Below are 5,745 nucleotides of genomic sequence, written 5' to 3'. Positions count from 1 at the left end.
TCACTAATCCTTCATCCCTTTCATTTGTGTTTGTTATTTTTGATTCCCTAAGTTGACTTAGTTGAATCAACTTTAGTTGACTTGTTGACCTTTGACTAGGTTTGACTTGTTGACTATAGTTGACTTTACATAAGTCAACATGCTAATCTATGTTTATTTACTTTGTAGGTTAATTAGGAGTAAGAAAGCAATGCTAGGTGGTGCATGGTGATTGGGGAGCATAAATGATGTGGAGGAGAGAGTAAAGCAAAGGCATAAAGCATAAAGTAAAAGGCATGAAGCAAGTGTACCTATGTACCTTTGGTCTCCTTTGTTTTTAGCACACTTTGGCCACCTTTTGGAGACATATGAGACACATTCTTTGTCTCCTTTTGTGCTAGAACGAAATTAGCCTTGCACACACCATAGTTAGGTCTTTTGTCTCTCATTTTTGTAACCTTATTTGACCTAGTTTCTAGAAGCTAGGGTTAGGTTTTTGTAGAGACATCCTTAGGTATCTTTTATTTGCTTAGAGGCACCTAAACTCTTCTATATAAGGGGTGCTCCTAGACATGTAAAAGGGTTGAACATTTTGAAGTAAAAACACTCTTGTGTCTCAACCATTTGTGAGAGTTTCCTCCCTTGGGAGTGAATACTTTTAAGCCTTATCTTGCATAGCAAGTGGCGGCACACATCCACTCATCTTCAAGGTTGCCATGGCTTCTAGCCTAGCCTTGTAGTGGCGTGCTCCTCACATTTTTTACCATTTCTTTCCTTTCCATTTTATGTTTTCTTCTCCCTTTAATTATTCTTGGTTTTATATGGTCTATGTGTTTTCCATTTCCTTTTTGTTTTGAATCAATCCATCATCTTCTTCTCTTGAGCTTTGTGAAAGGAACCTTCACATCTAGATAGCTTGCTATCTTAATGTCCAGTGGGGATTTCACTTAGCTTTCTTAATCAACTCACACCATATTCAATAATCTTAAAAAGGAACAAGAGAATCCTTCATCAATATGTCATCAGAATGTAATAAAGACATTCCTGAACCATCTTTGCCTATTGCCAAAAAGGGGAGAAAGGGGACAATGAAGGGAAGACGACCAAAATATGTTCTTAGATTACCATCACAAAAAGCACCTATACTTGAATCCCCTGTTGATCAACAAAATCCTTCTACAACTGCAAATGTTGTACCAATTCCTTCCCAACCATCAATAGTTGAATCTACCCCTTCCCAACCCTCAATTGACCAACCCATACCTTCTCAACCCCCATTGTTCAACCTGTGCAACCTTATGTTAATGAACCTACACCGTCATCTATGGCTTCCCAATGTGTTGGTGCTATATTGACATCATTATCTTCCCCCTCTCAACAAAATGATACACAAACCTCAATACCCACTCGATCTATTCATAATGTACTTTAGGAAGACCAACACATGTCTATCGAAGAAGCAGGTGAACCATCCATAAATGAAGACGATGACCCTCTTGTTGGTGCAAGGCTTGAAATTATTGAACCTTGTAATGATGGGTAATAATCAAAACTAGTTGAAATCAATTTTTCTTTTATATTATATGGTTTTTTTCATATTGACATCATATTTTTCCATAATGTGTTTATATTTTTAGGTTTTACCCAAGTAGAGTTGTCTCCAAGGCAATCACAAAGACAATTAAGCAACAATATGAAGAGAAGGAGATCTTCTTCCAAAGGTTCAAGGTAAGTTTATATTTGTAACCTACCCTTTACTAGATTTCAATTAAGCATATTTAATTTCTTTGCATATATTGTTTACTATAATAATCATTATCTTAACTACTATATTATCTCTTAATGTAGAGAAAGGTTACTTGGAGACCTGAACATGAGGAGAAGATTAGAAAGATTTTCAACACAAAGGCCTCTCATAGACTTTCTAAAATCTTCATTGAAGCAAGAAAAACTGGGAAAAAACCTCACTGGATGTTTGATAGAGTATGGAATAGTTTGCTTGCTAAGTGGAACCAACCCGAGTTTCGATCAAAGAGTGCTCATAATCAAAAGAATTGAGCATTTGAGAAGGGTGGATGTTTGCACACAGGTGGCTCAATCACCATCCATGAGCATGCCCTTCGCATGGTATGTACACTAAAAAATTCTGTTATATAAGTTGATTACTATTTTATCATGATTAATTAGTTTTGGTTATAGGCAGAACAATTGGGTCGTCCTGTACATTTTGATGAGCTTTTCCACCATACTCATGTTCGCAAAAATACTGGTGATTTTGTAGATCACAGATCAAAACAAACATATGTAATTTCTCTAACTTAGATCTTTCCTCCTTTTTAAATATAAAGATTTGTCATTATATAACATGTCTATTTTGAATAACAGGAGGAATTTCAAATCGTGGTGAAGGAGAAGAAATATCTCCATTAGACCCTAGTGAGGAAGAGAAGTTAAGGAAAAAAAGTTGGTTAGTTGCTGCTGGGGGCAAAAATCCTAAGGGACGAGTATATGGTGTTGGAAAACTGAATGAAAATTATCTTTGTTGGGAAGCCTTCACACAACAACCATCCAGTTCTACAAGTATGGATTCACAAAAGATTCTAAGGTTGGAAGAAGAAATTCATCAATCTAGGGAGGAGTTTTGTCAATCTAGGGAGGAGAATCAACGATTGTAGAGAAAATTAGAATCCCTAGTAACTGTTGTTCTCCCTCTTCTTCCTCTCGCTGCACAAACCATTTTGCAAGACGTCAATGAACAACTACAAAATGAGGATCAAAACCAAGATGATGCTCGGGAGAGGGACCACCAGCATGGGCAAAACTCTTCTCATTATGCAGATTATTAGTTAGGTTTGTAATTGTAGGACTTGTTGAACTAGGGGTAACATTAGTTAGTTTTTAAATTGTAGGACTTGACCTATGTAGCTTATTTGTTAGTTTCTAAATCTGTGTTATCTACTTTATTTTATATTTGTAGTTTTATAGTTTTGATGTGATGATATGAATGGTGCTAAACCTTTGGATAACTATGTTGTTTTATATTTGAAGGTGTTATTTGAATGCTGGAATGTTTGTAGGATCTACAGGTGGAGTCCAGCTTTTATGTCTAGACATCACTTCTCTTGTCTGTGATAAACTACTATATTTTCTAATTCTAGAATATGTTAAGTAGACAAAATTGTTTACTGCATTGTTTATAGGTTAAGTTTAGACGTAAGTCCTGACAAATATATAATGATAATTTTTAGAAATTAAAATCATTTATAATTTTTTTTTAATATTATAACGTTATCTACGAAAAGTTTCGTAGGTAATTATCTACGACAAATTTCGTAGATAATTTACATACGAAGAACTTCGTAGGTAATTTACATATGCGGAAAATGTAGGAGATAATTACCTACGAAATATTTCGTAGATAATTTACCTACGAAGATTTTCGTAGGTAAATTACATACGCAGAATATCGTAGATATATTACCGACGACAGTTTTCGTAGATAAGTTACCTACGAAATGTTTTGTAGATAACTACAGTTGTAATTTATCCACCAACTATTTTCGTAGATAATGATATTCGTAGGTTATTCGTAGATAATTATCTACGTCTTTCTTTCGTAGATAGTGTTCGTAGGTACGTTATCTACGAAGCACAATTTCGTAGATAAAGTTACCTACCAGCTCAATACCTACGAAATTTGTTTTGTAGGTAATTCGCAGATAACAATGCGTTATCTACGAAAAGTGAACATTACCTACGAAAAACTGGCATAGATAATAAGCAGATTTCTTGTAGTGGTTGGCAATTTGGTTTGACATCCCGCTTAGGCGGGAATTCCAATCTTTTGAGCGAAAGAATGTCTCGCTCAGGTGAGAGCCTCTTGCCTAGGCGAGAACGTGAAGAATGTTCTGTTGGGTGAAACGTGAACTCGCCGAGGCGAGTGTAACTCGCCTAAGCGAGAGTTAGAGGCTGGTTCAGTGAGTGGTGCTCGCTTAGGCGAGGTAATCTAGCTTAAGCGAGTTGGATTGGAGGGCTTAGGCAAAAGTTTTAAACATTAACAAAGGATGGTAGGATTATGTACTTAAGATGCATATGGTTATGTGATATTAAACTGATTGGTGGTGGAACTGGAAATGCGTGAGCTAACATGCTTCTAGGGTATCTTAATTGTGAGCTTGCTGGTGTTCCGTGGGTTGTGGCCCAGAACGTATCCTTGGGTTATGGCCTAGGATAGGGGATAAGCACGTGGCATTCTATGGGTTGTGGCCTGGAATGACTTTCCTTGAGTTGTGGCTCAGGATAGCAGATGAACACGAGGAACCTTGAGTTGTGGCTCGGGTTGGCGAGTGTTGCCGGTGGGAGTGTGCTGGTTGTGGACAGTACGGATGGGTCCAGATGGATTGCCCTCCTCAGTGTTTTGCTGACGAGTTACCACCACTTAACTTTAGCAACTTCAGTATTGCCAAATTAGTAGTGAACAAAATAGTTAGGGTTAAGATACCCCTGAGTCGTCTCACAACGAATACGGAATTGATCTCAAATATTTGATTCTTATAAATGCAATTAAAACTAGCAACTATAAAAATATGGGGTTTTGATATGCAAAGAAAATGACACGAAAGATTGTAAACACAATAATAGTAAATAGGTCAAATCCACTGCTTTTTCTAAATAAGATTCTTCATTGGTTATCTAGAGATTATTGTTAAATTAATTATTGTTGTTGATTTACAAATCAATCAATGTAAAGACTCAATTCATTTGTTGGCATTCTCACTTTTAATCAAAGTACAATCTCAATTAAAAGTGAGAATTTTTAGATTATCCATAGTAAATTCAATCAAAGTATAGTCTCAATTAAATTTTACTATGCCTAATCATGTCTATTCCTTTGTTTCTTCACCAAATAGAAAACTTAATTAATCAAAGTAAAGTCTTGACTAATTTTAGTTAAAGTAATTACCTCTAATCAAAGTACAGTCTCAATTATTGGCAAAAACTTATTTAATCAAATGAAAGTTTCTAAATAAAATCAAAGTAAAGTCTCAAATGATTAACATGCATGTAGATTTAAAATCATTATTTTTAATTTGATTAAGAAGCAAAGGACATAGATAAACAAAAACCACAACAATAATCAAAATAACAAACACATAAATTCATCTAACCTCAGAATCCAGTTCAAAAATTACTGTGGAATCAACCCTTAAAGCTTAGCCCTCCATGGCTTTGATGGAATACATGATAATATATGATGAAGGAAAGAAAATAAAAGAAAAGAGAGAATGACAAATGTGATGGATGACGGTGTCTGCCAAAACCAGAGAGTTCTAAGTGTCTAAGTTGTTAGTTGTCTCTGCTCCCTTAAGTCTCTTTATATAGGCTTCAACTGGACTTTGGGCTTTATCTGTCAGTTGCTAAAATCCTTAATTTTTATTTAATTAATAAGCAACTTAATCTCTGTCCAATTTCCAATTTTGTCCCTCTTATTTAACCATTTTTGCAGTTTTGACCAGAGTTGACTGTTGACTTTGACCATTTGACCAATGTTGGCCAGTTGACCAGTTTGACTGTCCAATAGCAGCCTGACACCTGGCAGAGTGTTCTCTCTTTAGAATTAGGGTTTCTCTCACACTTTGGTTGCTAAGGTGTTATGACGACTGCTGCTGCCGTTTTCCGGCAAGGATGGAGGTTGAAGAAGGTGCTGGACAACTGTTGTTGCATGCGTCAATGGTGGCTGGGACTGGTTCGCGGTGTTCGCTGCTG

At 36.1% G+C, this 5,745-nt stretch overlaps 1 pseudogene; it reads left to right on the top strand.

Moving 5' to 3' along the window:
* Positions 1-995: 995 nt before the first annotated feature.
* LOC146885614 (uncharacterized) lies at positions 996-3,071 on the top strand (annotated as a pseudogene).
* Positions 3,072-5,745: the final 2,674 nt, after the last annotated feature.

Source organism: Vigna unguiculata, chromosome 6, assembly GCF_037176805.1.
Source record: "Vigna unguiculata cultivar grain cowpea cultivar isolate G323 ecotype 2 chromosome 6, ASM3717680v1, whole genome shotgun sequence".
NCBI lineage: Eukaryota > Viridiplantae > Streptophyta > Magnoliopsida > Fabales > Fabaceae > Vigna > Vigna unguiculata.
Note: the sequence above shows the minus strand (reverse complement) of the source record. Positions and strands in the feature narration are given on the sequence as shown.